Source organism: Dendrobates tinctorius, unplaced genomic scaffold, assembly GCF_039654945.1.
Source record: "Dendrobates tinctorius isolate UK_male_01 unplaced genomic scaffold, ASM3965494v1 ptg000059l, whole genome shotgun sequence".
Taxonomy (NCBI): domain Eukaryota; kingdom Metazoa; phylum Chordata; class Amphibia; order Anura; family Dendrobatidae; genus Dendrobates; species Dendrobates tinctorius.
In genome coordinates, this window is record NW_027361727.1 from 14,906,385 (window position 1) to 14,921,913 (window position 15,529).

At 48.3% G+C, this 15,529-nt stretch overlaps 1 protein-coding gene across 12 annotated transcripts in view; it reads right to left on the reverse strand.

Annotated features, from left to right (window-relative positions):
• NRXN2 (neurexin 2) overlaps positions 1 to 15,529 on the reverse strand; it is a 900,728-nt gene that overhangs the window by 401,742 nt on the left and 483,457 nt on the right. The window lies entirely within an intron of this gene.

Genomic DNA, 15,529 nt, shown 5'->3' on the forward strand with positions numbered 1-15,529 from the left:
CCTTGTCACACAGCAGCGATTCTGATGATGACTCCCGCCTGCGTCTATGATTTCTGAGTCGCTAACGAGGTCGCTCGTCGGTGTCAAAAACAGCGATGCATGCTGGCCAGCGAGACACCAGCGATCAAAAAATGGCCTAGGACATTCAAGCATGATCAGCGACATCGTAGCGGGGGCCTGGTCGCTGATAAGTGTGACACGTAACGAGATCGCTGGCGGGGTCATGCATCAGTGATCTCGCTATCAATCTCGCTTAGTGTGAAGTACCCCTTACTTGGGTCTGCCGGCGATTGTCCATGCTATTCCCTATGCTGCAGTGCTGATATCAGGTCAACAGCGTGGCAGCCAGTCGGCGAGATCTGAGTCTCTGAAGAGGGCGTTCTGTCTACAAGAGAAGAGCCACTGAGGTCACTCATTGGCTGCTGAACTGCTGGTGTAACGTTAGTGTCACTCCCAATTCCAGACACCGGTTGCAGCGGCAGAAACCTGCTGGTGAATCAGAGGAAGGCGAGTACACCATAGTTTGTTATGATTTGTCAAATTGCAAATAGGGCAGAACATTTCCTAAAAGAGAACAACCCCTCTAAATGATCACTGTTGTTTCAACAAACTTTTGTTCCTTAGATCGACAAAGTAGACATAATGTAGATCAAAAGCGTAACGCACAGTTCATGGTCACAGCCATTGTGTACCTTACTGTAGTTTTATCTGTCTTCACTGAAGAATTATCACATTGTGATAAGGGACATATTTCGAGGTATAGGAATAATCACAAAGGTTAATAGGTATCAGCTTCAAGGATGTTGTGTGGCTAATTAATTAGAGGTGGGAGTACCTAATTAAGATTAAGATGTTTTAAATAGCAGCTCCTTGAGGCCTGCAGTCCATCACAAACATGCAGTTAATTGCAGCTATGGATAAGAAAGTACCTTTAAAGGTATCTGAAAAAGTGAGTGGAAGAGCTTGCGAGTGGTTTGGCTTAAGTGTGGTTCAGAGAGTGGATGAGCTTGCGAGTGGTTTGTCTTAAGCGTGGTTCAGAGAGTGGAAGAGCTTGCGAGTGGTTTGTCTTAAGTGTGGTTCAGAGAGCGGAAGAGCTTGCGAGTGGTTTATCTTAAGCATGGTTCAGAGAGTGGATGAGCTTGGAGTGGTTTGTTTTAAGCGTGGTTCAGAGAGTGGAAGAGCTTGTGAGTGGTTTGGCTTAAGTGTGGTTCAGAGAGTGGATGAGCTTGCGAGTGGTTTGTCTTAAGCGTGGTTCAGAGAGTGGAAGAGCTTGTGAGTGTTTTGTCTTAAGCGTGGTTCAGAGAGTGGATGAGCTTGCGAGTGGTTTGTCTTAAGTGTGGTTCAGAGAGTGGAAGAGCTTGCGAGTGGTTTATCTTAAGCATGGTTCAGAGAGTGGATGAGCTTGGAGTGGTTTGTCTTAAGCGTGGTTCAGAGAGTGGAAGAGCTTGTGTGTGGTTTGTCTTAAGCATGGTTCAGAGAGTGGAAGAGCTTGCGAGTGGTTTGTCTTAAGCGTGGTTCAGAGAGTGGAAGAGCTTGCGAGTGGTTTGTCTTAAGTGTGGTTCAGCAAGTAGAAGATCTTGCGAGTGGTTTGTCTTAAGTGTGGTTCAGAGAGTGGAAGAGCCTGCGAGTGGTTTGTCTTAAGCATGGTTCAGTGAGTGGAAGAGCTTGCGAGTGGTTTGTCTTAAGCGTGGTTCAGAGAGTGGAAGAGCTTGCGAGTGGTTTGTCTTAAGCATGGTTCAGAGAGTGGAAGAGCTTGCGAGTGGTTTGTCTTAAGCATGGTTAAGAGAGTGGAAGATCTTGCGAACGGTTTGTCTTATTTGTGGTTAAGAGAGTGGAAGAACTTGCGAGTGGTTTGTCTTAATCGTGGTTCAGAGAGTGGAAGAGCTTGCGAGTGGTTTGTCTTAAGTGTGGTTCAGAGAGTGGAAGAGCTTGCGAGTGGTTTGTCTTAAGCGTGGTTCAGAGAGTGGAAGATCTTGTGAGTGGTTTGTCTTAAGCGTGGTTCAGAGAGTGGAAGAGCTTGCGAGTGGTTTGTCTTAAGCATGGTTCAGAGAGTGGAAGAGCTTGCGAGTGGTTTGTCTTAAGCGTGGTTCAGAGAGTGGAAGAGCTTGCGAGTGGTTTGTCTTAAGTGTGGTTCAGAGAGTGGATGAGCTTGTGAGTGGTTTGTCTTAAGTGTGGTTCAGAGAATGGAAGAGCTTGCGAGTGGTTTGTCTTAAGTGTGGTTCAGAGAGTGGAAGAACTTGCGAGTGGTTTGTCTTAAGTGTGGTTCATAGAGTGGAAGAGCTTGCGAGTGGTTTGTCTTAAGCGTGGTTCAGAGAGTGGAAGAGCTTGCGAGTGGTTTGTCTTAAGCATGGTTCAGAGAGTGGAAGAGCTTGCGAGTGGTTTGTCTTAAGCGTGGTTCAGAGAGTGGAAGAGCTTGCGAGTGGTTTGTCTTAAGCATGGTTAAGAGAGTGGAAGATCTTGCGAACGGTTTGTCTCATGTGTGGTTAAGAGAGTGGAAGAACTTGCGAGTGGTTTGTCTTAAGCGTGGTTCAGAGAGTGGAAGAGCTTGCGAGTGGTTTGTCTTAAGCATGGTTCAGAGAGTGGAAGAGCTTGCGAGTGGTTTGTCTTAAGCGTGGTTCAAAGAGTGGAAGAGCTTGCGAGTGGTTTGTCTTAAGTGTGGTTCAGAGAGTGGAAGAGCCTGCGAGTGGTTTGTCTTAAGCATGGTTCAGAGAGTGGAAGAGCTTGCGAGTGGTTTGTCTTAAGCGTGGTTCAGAGAGTGGAAGAGCTTGCGAGTGGTTTGTCTTAAGTGTGGTTCAGCAAGTAGAAGATCTTGTGAGTGGTTTGTCTTAAGTGTGGTTCAGAGAGTGGAAGAGCCTGCGAGTGGTTTGTCTTAAGCATGGTTCAGTGAGTGGAAGAGCTTGTGAGTGGTTTGTCTTAAGCATGGTTCAGAGAGTGGAAGAGCTTGCGAGTGGTTTGTCTTAAGTGTGGTTCATAGAGTGGATGAGCTTGCGAGTGGTTTGTCTTAAGTGTGGTTCAGAGAGTGGAAGAGCTTGCGAGTGGTTTGTCTTAAGTGTGGTTCAGAGAGTGGAAGAGCTTGCGAGTGGTTTGTCTTAAGCGTGGTTCAGAGAGTGGAAGAGCTTGCGAGTGGTTTGTCTTAAGTGTGGTTCAGAGAGTGGAAGAGCCTGCGAGTGGTTTGTCTTAAGCATGGTTCAGAGAGTGGAAGAGCTTGCGAGTGGTTTGTCTTAAGCGTGGTTCAGAGAGTGGAAGAGCTTGCGAGTGGTTTGTCTTAAGTGTGGTTCAGCAAGTAGAAGATATTGCGAGTGGTTTGTCTTAAGTGTGGTTCAGAGGGTGGAAGAGCCTGCGAGTGGTTTGTCTTAAGCATGGTTCAGTGAGTGGAAGAGCTTGCGAGTGGTTTGTCTTAAGCGTGGTTCAGAGAGTGGAAGAGCTTGAGAGTGGTTTGTCTTAAGCATGGTTCAGAGAGTGGAAGAGCTTGCGAGTGGTTTGTCTTAAGCATGGTTCAGTGAGTGGAAGAGCTTGCGAGTGGTTTGTCTTAAGCGTGGTTCAGAGAGTGGAAGAGCTTGCGAGTGGTTTGTCTTAAGCGTGGTTCAGAGAGTGGAAGAGCTTGCGAGTGGTTTGTCTTAAGTGTGGTTCAGAGAGTGGAAGAGCATGTGAGTGGTTTGTCTTAAGTTTGGTTCAGTGAGTGGAAGAGCTTGCGAGTGGTTTGTCTTAAGTGTGGTTCAGTGACTTGTATTAATTCACTGATCGTATTTATTTGTACATATTCCTGTGTTTGTGTAAGTTGACACTAGGCATTTTTTCAGTGTTTTTTTCCTGCAGCAATACCTAATCTCTTGGCAGGAAAGAAGTTGCAGAAAAAAAGCATGTTTAACTTGTTTTTCTTGCTTTTTTTGCTGCGGTTTTGGCATGCTAGATTTGTCTCTTGTGCATGCTGATAAAGTTTAGTGTTGAAAACAAGTCTCATTCTATAGAATCAGATTTTGGCACAAAAAACACAGCAAAACCTGATACCTGCGTTTTTGGTGGGTATTTTTCAGAGTGTTTACACCACTCATTCGTTTCAATGGGTGTAAAACAGGGAAAAAAACGCTGAAAGTAGTAACATGCTCCTTTGTGAACTATATATGGGGCCCTACTATCCCGTAGCTCATGTTAAAGCACCTAATTATTTCTCCAGCAATTGTGAACTATGAAGTTTATTAGTTTATACCCTTCTGTGCAATCTAATGGCTAGTAAGAAACTGTGTTTTAGGCTAAGTTGACATTTGCATACCGGGGCTTTGTGGAGGGCTGCATATTTAGTTAAGCCCCGCTTACTTCCGCATACTTTTGCATGCGTCCTGTGTACCTATCTTTAACATTGGGTACGCAGGAAATGCGGATGTATGCGGCTGCGTCGTTTTGACGTGCCCGCCATCCGCACAAAAATGCAACATGTTGTGTTCGTCATCGCGTCAAAACGACGCGCGCGGATGCAACCGCATATATCCGCATGTCCTGCATACCCAATGTTAAAGATAGATACGCAGGACGCATGCAGAAGTGGGCAGGGCTTAACGGAGGAAGTACGCAGCCCTCCGCAAAGCCCTAGTACGCAAATGTGAACTTAACCTTAAAGATAAAGTAGACCCAATAACATATCGGGTGCCGATGCTGCTACACCAATGGTATGTCCACCCCGATGTGTGTGCATGCTGATTGTTTGGAAGCCCAGATATCGGCTGTAAATGAGCAGCTTGCAAGATTCTACTGATAATATGCAATGGAGTTTACTGCTCTCTTAGTAGATGCTTGCTGGGGTACATGTGGGGGAAGAAGGTAGCACGGAAGCAGAGGACAGTAAAGCAGCTTGTTGGGTGCCAAAAGGTGGAGAAGAGGGAAGAGTGTCAGGGAGGCTAGTCCTGGTCTCTGGCACAACCCAACATGTTTCCTAAAGGTACTGTCACACTTAGCGATACACCAGCGATCCCGACTAGCGATATGACGCGGTCAGGATCGCTGGTACATCGCTAAGTGGTCGCTAGTGAGCTGCCACACAGGCAGATCTCACCAGCGACATCGCTGGGGTCGGGGGTCGCTACTTACCTGTCAGACGAGGCGATCCTGACGTCCTCCCGCCCTCGTCCACGCGTCGCTTGTCGGCGCCACAGGAAGCCCAGCAGGAAGCTGACGACGAGAAACGGCCCAGGATGTTCTCGCGCGATCAGAGATAACCAGCGGGGGAGCCGGTCGGAGGTAAGTATCAGACATAGCGATATCGCTAGCAATATCGCTGCTACGTCACAAAACCAGTGACGTTATAGCGATATTGCTAGCGATATCGCTTAGTGTGACAGGCACTTTAGTTGGCAGATGAGGGGGGAGTCAGTACAGGAGTAGCACTGCTGCAATAATATGTGTCCTATGAAAGCCTAGGAAAAAGAAGCGTAAGGCAGGTCAGACAGGTTTTGGTGGTGGGGGATTTAATTATTAGGGTAAGAGAGTGGGCAATCTGCCACAAAGTCTGGGATCGTGCATTGTCTTCCTGGCGTTCAAGTTCAACCGATCACAGATCAGGCTGATCGATTACTGGGAAAGGATGGTGATTACCCAGCGGTAAGAGGGCACTTAGGAACCAAAGACAATGTTAAAGGTAGAGATAGACAGAAGGGCCTTCAAATTGATTTCAGTAGAGTTGAGCGAAACGAGTCGAAAAAAATTCAAAAGTCGCCGACTTTTGGCAAAGTCGGGTTTCATGAAACGAAACCCGACCCTAGGATGAGGTCGGCCACGAGGTCGGCGACTTACGCGCCAAAGTCGCGTTTCAAAAGTTTGTTTTGCGCTCTTTTTCAGCCAATCAGGATCCACGGACACTGTGGGCAACGTGATGACATAGGCACGGGTCACCACCATCTTTCAGAAGGGCATGCAAGTGATTGGCTTGCTTTGGTGGGCGTCACAGGGGGTATAAAAGGGCGTGCACGCTGACCGCCATCTTACTTCTGCCGATCTTAGTATAGGGAGAGGTTGCTGCTGATTCTGTAGGGAGAGCGTTAGGCAGGGAAGAAGACAAAAAAACTGCTTCTGCTGCTAGCGATTTGGCCTGCACAACACACCAGTCACTGTGTGTGCAGTGCAAGGGGAGGCTAAATAGTGGTGTATCAGTGGTGTTGGTTGTTGGGCTGCCTTCTAAGGCTTCCTGACATTCCTGCATTGCTGTTTACCCACTGCTCCGCAAACTGCTTTTTTAAAAGCAATCCCAATTTTTTTTTTTTGTCCTGCTGAGAAGACAAAAAACTGCTTCTGCTGCTAGCAACTTGGCCTGCACAACACACCAGTCACTGTGTGTGCAGTGCAAGGGGAGGCTATATAGTGGTGTATCAGTGGTGTTGGTTGTTGGGCTGCCTTCTAAGGCTTCCTGACATTCCTGCATTGCTGTTTACCCACTGCTCCGCAAACTGCTTTTTTAAAAGCAATCCAATCTCCCTTATCCTCTAGTCACTTTTGTCACAGCTGTGCCATCGAGCCTGTCACATAGCGCTCAGATATTCATTGGGCCTCACACAATCCAAAAGCGTCCAGTGTCCAAAAGTGTGTGCAGAGATTCAAAATCTCCCTTATCCTCTAGTCACTTTGGTCACAGCTGTGCCATCGAGCCCGTCACATAGCGCTCAGATATCAGTGGGCCTCACACAATCCAAAAGTGTCCATCCAGTGTCCAAAAGTGTGTGCAGAGATTCAAAATCTCCCTTATCCTCTAGTCACTTTGGTCACAGCTGTGCCATCGAGCCTGTCACATAGCGCTCAGATATCAGTGGGCCTCACACAATCCAAAAGTGTCCATCCAGTGTCCAAAAGTGTGTGCAGAGATTCAAAATCTCCCTTATCCTCTAGTCACTTTTGTCACAGCTGTGCCATCGAGCCTGTCACATAGCGCTCAGATATTCATTGGGCCTCACACAATCCAAAAGTGTCCAGTGTCCAAAAGTGTGTGCAGAGATTCAAAATCTCCCTTATCCTCTAGTCACTTTGGTCACAGCAGTGCCATCGAGCCTGTCACATAGCGCTCAGATATCAGTGGGCCTCACACAACCTAAAAGTGTCCATCCAGTGTCCAGAGATTCAAAATCTCCCTTATCCTCTAGTCACTTTGGTCACAGCTGTGCCATTGAGCCTGTCACATAGCGCTCAGATATCAGTGGGCCTCACACAATCCAAAAGTGTCCATCCAGTGTCCAAAAGTGTGTGCAGAGATTCAAAATCTCCCTTATCCTCTAGTCACTTTGGTCACAGCTGTGCCATCGAGCCTGTCACATAGCGCTCAGATATCAGTGGGCCTCACACAATCCAAAAGTGTCCATCCAGTGTCCAAAAGTGTATGCAGAGATTCAAAATCTCCCTTATCCTCTAGTCACTTTGGTCACAGCTGTGCCATCGAGCCTGTCACATAGCGCTCAGATATCAGTGGGCCTCACACAATCCAAAAGTGTCCAGTGTCCACAAGTGTCTGCAGAAATTCAAAATCTCCCCTGTCCTATAGACACCTTGTACCTTGTTTTACATTACTATATAGTTTGTTGGATTTTGTCTACATTTCTACCAAAAATGAGGAAGGCTGGTGGAAGAGGCCGTGGAATTGGGCGGGGGTTGGCAGCTGGTAATGATGGTGTTGGTGGTGGATCTGATGGTAGTGGCAAGAGCAAAATAGAACCGAATGCAGGAGGTGCTGAACCTGCGTCATCGTCTGGCTACATAAGGCCTCGAACGCTTAGTTTTCTAGGAGTTGGCAAACCGCTTTTAAAGCCAGAGCATCAGGAAAAAGTTTTGTCTTACATTGCTGACTCAGCCTCCAGCTCTATCGCCTCCTCTTCTTCAGTTGTAAAAAGTAAAAGCACTGAGTCGTCATTGGAGGCTCATGTTCATGAACCACACCTTTCCTTGTGTCCTTCACCCCAACCAAGATTGAAGGATGACGCAGGCCATACTACTGATTACTCCATGGAGCTGTTTTCACATACCATGCCTGGATTATCAAGTGAAATGGTGAATTACCCAGGCCAAGATGAATCTGACATGGAGTGCACTGATGCACAGCCGCTGATGGATGATTCTGCTGGTACATTCACTCAGAGCACTACATTGTCCTCGCAGTGTACAGAGCCAGATTCTGACCCTGATGAGACTCAGGTGCCCCTTCCCGCACACTATACCACCATACACGGTGACACAGAGGAAGGTGCACATGACATAGAAGAGGAGGTGATGGATGACCCAGTTGTTGACCCAGATTGGCATCCATTGGGGGAAGAGCATCCACAGCAGACATCGACATCGCAACAGTTGTTATCTGGCAGGCCCGGAGCACTCCAAAGACAGGTTCCAAACATCAAAAGAGTTGCTGGACAGCTTGTCCAGAGGGTCAAAATATCACAGCGTGCTAGGCCGCAAAATGTCTGCCAAAGTAGGAAGAGTGCAGTGTGGCACTTTTTTGAACAAAATCCTCATGATCAGGCCAAGGTTATCTGTAAGAAGTGCGCAAAGACCTTTAGCCGAGGGAAAAATCTGAAAAATTTGAATACCAGTTGCATGCTTAGACATTTAACCAGCATGCACTTGCAAGCGTGGACACAACACCAAACCTCAAGTGCCACATGTGCAACTGATCACAACGAAGGTAGTCAGCAACGCTACATTGTTTCCCCCACTGTAAGCCCACCGGTTAGCACAGCAGCAAATGTTGAGGTGTCGTTGCAAGACCACAGCAGTCAGGGAATCCCACTGTTATATCAACGTAATCAAACTAAAGGAACAAAAAAGCGCAATAGGGTCTTATCCGGGTTATTGCTGGAGAAATAGATTAGAATTTACTCACCCTTTTTAGGAGAGATTAAAGCATGTGGGATCAGTAATCTGCTTGCTGCACGTCCAAAGGTCAACTCTGCGACCGCTTCAAACATCAGATTTCGGAATAAATTCTTGGACTTTTGTGCGCTACCAGACAAAATCACCAATCCAGTGTTCAGGAGAAAGACCAATCCACCTATTTCCCAACCCGTTTCGAAATGTATACCATTTCTTCTTCAGGGGATGACATATATGATCAGACAGAACTGCAGCTAGGTGGCTGTCACGTGACAGCCGCCTAGCTGCAGTTCTGTCTGATCATATATGTCATCCCCTGAAGAAGAAATGGTATACATTTCGAAACGCGTTGGAAAATAGGTGGATTGGTCTTTCTCCTGAACACTGGATTGGTGATTTTGTCTGGTAGCGCACAAAAGTCCAAGAATTTATTCCGAAATCTACTGTTATATCAACGAAAGACTGATTCTAGGCCATCAGAAAGAACACCAACTCCATCACCATCATCAACCCTCTCTCAGTCCGCCCTGTCCACCGCTACTTCCACCATATGCAGCTCTCAAGTCCAGCTCACCCTCCCAGACACTATGAGTAGGTCAAGAAAGTACTCAGTCTCTCATCCGCGTACACTGGGTTTGAACGCCCACATTGCCAAACTAATCTCGTTTGAGATGATGCCCTTTCGGTTGGTGGAAAGCACAGCTTTCCGCGAACTCATGGCCTATGCAGTACCACGCTATGACCTACCCAGTCGCCACTTCTTCTCTCGCAAAGCCATCCCAGCCCTCCACCATCATGTGAAAGACCGCATTGTCCATGCACTCAAGCAGTCAGTGAGCGGAAAGGTGCACCTCACAACTGATGCATGGTCCAGTCGGCATGGCCAGGGCCGTTACGTGTCCATCACTGCGCACTGGGTTAATGTGGTGGATGCAGGGTCCACAGGGGACAGCGGTGGTGGGACAGTGCTGCCTAGCCCACGGTATAGGAAACAGTTGGCTGTAGGCGTTCGACCCTCCTCCTCCTCCTCCTCCAGAAGCGAAAGCTCATCCACAGAGCGCAGTCGTACGAGCACTCCATCTGCAGCTGCCACTGTTGCACACGAGGTGTCCCCCTATCGAGCAGCTAGTGGAAAGCGTCAGCAGGCTGTGTTGCAGATGATGTGTTTGGGCGACAGACACACCGCCGAGGTGCTGGCCGAGTACTTGAAGCGACAAACTGAGTCATGGCTGGGCAGTGTACATCTTGAGGCAGGCAAGGTAGTTAGTGATAACGGCCGTAATTTTGTGGCAGCCATAGCCCTTTCAAAACTCAGCCACATACCTTGCTTGGCTCACACCTTGAACCTGGTAGTGCAGTGCTTCCTCAAAAATTATCCGGAGTTAACAGCCCTGCTCCAGAAGGTGCGAAGACTGTGCGCGCACATCCGCCGGTCGCCTGTACACTCCGTTCGTATGCAGAAGCTGCAGCGATTGCTCCACCTTCCCAACCACCGCCTCATTATCGACATTGCAACAAGGTGGAACTCCACCCTGCACATGGTGGAGCGGCTGTGCGAGCAGAGGCAGGCCATAATGCATTTGTGGGAGGATACACGGCCAGGCACTTTGAGAGCAGACATGGAGTTGACAGGTGTGCAGTGGTCAAAGCTGAAAGACCTCTGTAAAGTCCTTCAGTGTTTTGAGGAATGCACATGGCTGGTAAGCGCAGACGACGCCATCCTAAGCATGAGCATCCCACTTATGCGTCTGCTCATGCAAACTTTGACGCACCTTAAGGAGCAGGCGTCTGCAGCCAATGTTGATGAGGAAGAAGAGGAGGAGGGAATCCTTGATGACATTCAGCCATTGTCTGCTCAGGGACCTCTCCTGGACGAGGTGGAGGAAGAAGAGGAGGAGGAGGATGATGATGGGGATGATTACTTAGGGGAGGAGGATGCATCTCGTGGGGCAAGTGAAAATGTTGGCGTGGCAAGGTCTGGTACAGGGTTTGTGCGTGACTGGAGGGATGTGGATTTGCCAGAAAGTGCTCCTCCACCCAGCACTCGCAGTGCATCATTGACACCGGGAACATTGGCCCACATGTCAGATTATGCCTTGCAGATCCTAAAAAGGGACCCCTGCATTGCCAAAATGATGAACGATGACGACTACTGGTTGGCCAGCATCCTGGATCCACGCTATAAAGGCAAATTACAAAACATCATGGCACAGGAGAACCTTGACCTAATATTGGCTAATAAACAAGCAACTCTGGTAAATCGGTTGCTTGAGGCATTCCCAGCACACAGCAGCGGTGATGGTTCTCACACGAGCCGTACGGGCCGGGGGCAGCTTGGCAGAGGTGTTCGTGGTGCACACAGCAGAAGTGGCGTTGGAGACAGGGGTTTCATGACAATGTTGTGGACTGATTTTTCAAATACCGCTCACACAACTGGTAATACTGCATTGATGGAAAGTGACAGGAGACAGCAGTTGTCAACTATGGTTACAAACTACTTTTCCTCCCATATCGATGTTCTCCCACACAGGTCATTCCCCTTTGACTATTGGGCCGCTAAACTGGACACCTGGCCTGAATTGGCCCAATATGCCTTACAGGAGCTCGCTTGCCCAGCTGCAAGTGTGCCATCGGAAAGAGTCTTCAGTGCAGCTGGATCAATCCTGACAGAAAAAAGGACCCGTCTGTCAACCCAAAATGTGGATGATCTAACCTTCATTAAAATGAACCATGCATGGGTTTCCAAGGATTTTGTCCCACCTTCCCCTGATGACACATAGGGTGACAGAAAAATGGCTTGCTTTGGTCCACCTCTTCCTGGGACTTCACCTATTTCGCCTTTTGCATCAGCTGAATGTCCAACATCAACATATGCCACTTTCTAAAACTCCCTAACTGTGCTGCCTCCCCCCCCATGGCCGGGGTCACCACCTAGCGCACGACACCGTGCGAGTGCCGTTGCCCTGGACAGGTGGGTAGGCCGACTCTTGGGCGCGGGCACTGGCACAGGGTCCCTCATAGTGCAATCAAGTGTCTCTGACGGTGGTGGTGCACACCCGCCGTCAGACACACCGCTGTACTATGAGGGGCCCAGTGCCAGTACCGACGCCCACGAGTGGGCCCCCCTTGCTTGGGCAGGGCCCCAGCATTTGCAATCTTTACCTCTCCCTGCTCCTCCGCTGTGTAATCTGGGCCGTCAAATCCATACTGTGCCTGACACCGTCTGAGCCTGCCTCCTGATGTATAGACATATATTTTGAATGTGTACGCTATCCATACATGTTATCCAGGGAAACGGTACCCTTTCTAACCTTTGTGCAATCACGTGCAATCCATACTGGGCCTAACACCGTCTGAGCCTGCCTCCTGATGTATAGACATATATTTTGAATGTGTACGCTATCCATACATGTTATCCGGGGATACGGTACCCTTTCTAACCTTTGTGCAATCACGTGCAATCCATACTGGGCCTAACACCATCTGAGCCTGCCTCCTGAGACATATATTTTGAATGTGTACGCTATCCATACATGTTATCTGGGGATACGGTACCCTTTCTAACCTTTGTGCAATCACGTGCAATCCATACTGGGCCTAACACCGTCTGAGCCTGCCTCCTGATGTATAGACATATATTTTGAATGTGTACGCTATCCATACATGTTATCTGGGGAAACGGTACCCTTTCTAACCTTTGTGCAATCACGTGCAATCCATACTGGGCCTAACACCGTCTGAGCCTGCCTCCTGAGACATATATTTTGAATGTGTACGCTATCCATACATGTTATCCGGGGAAACGGTACCCTTTCTAACCTTTGTGCAATCCATACTGGGTCTAACACCGTCTGAGCCTGCCTCCTGAGACATATATTTTGAATGTGTACGCTATCCATACATGTTATCTGGGGATACGGTACCCTTTCTAACCTTTGTGCAATCACGTGCAATCCTTACTGGGCCTAACACCGTCTGAGCCTGCCTCCTGAGACATATATTTTGAATGTGTACGCTATCCATACATGTTATCCGGGGAAACGGTACCCTTTCTAACCTTTGTGCAATCACGTGCAATCCATACTGGGCCTAACACCGTCTGAGCCTGCCTCCTGATGTATAGACATATATTTTGAATGTGTACGCTATCCATACATGTTATCTGGGGATACGGTACCCTTTCTCACCTTTGTGCAATCACGTGTAATCCATACTGGGCGTGAGAATGGCTGGCGAGCTGTTAAGCAAGCTACAGCACCTGTGGTTTGCACACTTAAGTTTTTCATTTTTTCAGGAATGACGGTTAGGCCTAATTCCGGAACTGCGGTTGACCTGCACTTACTGGGAAATCATTGTTCGCGGGTAATAATTGTAATCAGTGATCCCAATCACTAACGTTGTTCAGCGGGTTATCTGCACCTGTAAGCGACAAACGCTGGCCTTTTCAGTGTAGCGCACATGTAGCCACGGACATGTAAGGGCATGACACACCAGTTATTGGCCAATCTCATGTGCCAGAGCCTCACATGTCCCTCTAGTAAGCCGGACTCGGACCGCGGGGCATGACGGAGTCTCGTTCGTTAACGGAATTAAGCTTGCAATGTGTGCATCTGTTCTGTAGCTGGCATGGTTGAGGTTTCCCAGGTGGAGTCGAATTTAACCGTAGGCTCCACTCCTGGTGGTGCCCTTCTGGACATTCCTTTAAGGTTCAGCTTTGCAACCATACTGCCCACGTAAAACAAACACTTTGCCTTCATGAACGCTGTTTGGAGGGTCATGACTCGTGGGAATAACGCCGCCCAATCAGTTAACCTGCTAGAGAGATCCTTCGTTGCTCCCAAGCATGACATCACACTCCCTAGGAAGAAGGTAATGCCACTGTGGCGACCGTACTCCTGGGGGCGACACAAGTGCACTGATGCCCAGCCACTGCTCGATGAATCTGCTGGTACATTGACCCAGACCACTACATTCCCCTCGCACGCTACACGACCTGAATCTGACCCTGATGAAACTCAGGTTACCCTTCCCATATACAGTTCCATCTTACACGGTGACAAAGAGGAAGCTGCAGATGAAAGTGCAGGTTCGGCCCACCCGCTATCAGACACACCACCGTACTATCAGGGGCCCTGTGCCAGTGCCGTCGCCAACGAGTGGGCCCCCCCTGCTTGCCCAGGATCACAGCACTTGCAAAGTTGAAATACTGTGCAGTGAGATGGAAGATGGGGACGACGAGGAGTCCAGACAAGTACAGGGATTCCCTAGCGAGGAGACTTATTTGATTGTTTTCAATGTTGGGACAGCAATTTTTGGGGAGCACTATACTCTGGAGAATGATAGATGGGGCCCACCATACACTGGAACATTCCAAAGGTGGACATCAGACACTGGAGCAGCATTTACAGGGCCCATTATACACTAGAGCATTAGAAATGGGGCCCATTATGTTTGGAGCATTATTTGGGCCCATAAGACAGTGGAGCTTCATCCATGGGGACCAACATATACTGTAGCATTATGTGGAGCTCATCATATACTGTTTCAAACATTATATGGGACCAATGATTCTGTATGGAGAAATAGATGGGCCTCGTCATGAGATGTAAAAAGTGAGGTATTTTTCATTGTACTATACCGCTATTTCTCTGCCGTATCGGAGCATGATGAGTTTTGGTATGTGTTAAAGGGGCGCTCTTTCGCCCAGGGCACATGAAAACCTGCAGCCAGCCCTCCCCCCCACAACTTTAGCCAAATAACCCCCATTTTTCAGTGCGTAACTTGTATTATGAAGTTAATTAAGGTTGACAAGCTTAAGTAAGAAGAATTGATGCTTTTGGCATTCAAATGGGCACTGTAGGTGTGTTTCCTGTCCTCCTCTCACTGCCGACTTTTATTCCCCATTGACTTACATTGGGTTTCGTGTTTCGGGACGACCCCGACTTTTCCCTATAATCGGACGATCTTGCTCGACCCGACTTTTGGAAAAGTCGGGTTTCACGAAACGAAACGCGACCCTAAAAAACCAAAAGTCGCTCAACTCTAGTAATGAAAGATGAGCGGATCACTTCATGCAACCCTGGTACATGGTCCCGGTCAGTGTTTTCTGGCTATGGACAGGAGATGCGTGAATTTCTTGAGCTTCCAAGTTCACCGAATCGGCATATGATTCACCAGCCTAGTGGGACATCATCTGTGCGACATGTGGTGGACAAGTGGGGTCTCGCTAGCCCATATAATCATCAGCTAATCATAAGCCGAGCCTGAAGGGTATGGACATTCACTCAGCCCCTGTCCATTGCCAGAGAACACTGACCTGGATTGTGTACCGGGGCTGCCTGAGGGGATCTTCTCATATCTAATGGTAACGTTTATTATGCTTTGAGATCTGGAGACACAAGGAACATTTGATTTGGATCAAAAAAAATCTACGTGAATCGATTTTCTTGGTCAAATTCAAGCAGGCCAATTTCGGCACATTCGCTGCTCACAGTCCTTTTGGATAGAAGTGTTCTATTTCCCAAGCAAATTCAAGTTGGATACATGAAAGGAGACGGTTCATCAAGTTAAACCAGAGAAAGAGGGAGATGTGAAGCCTCCCCGCCCCCCGTACAAATTAGATTAAAAGTCATCCGAGCCAGCCAATATCAGCAGGATATGCTCGCCATCTAATTGATATTGGTGCCTCCTG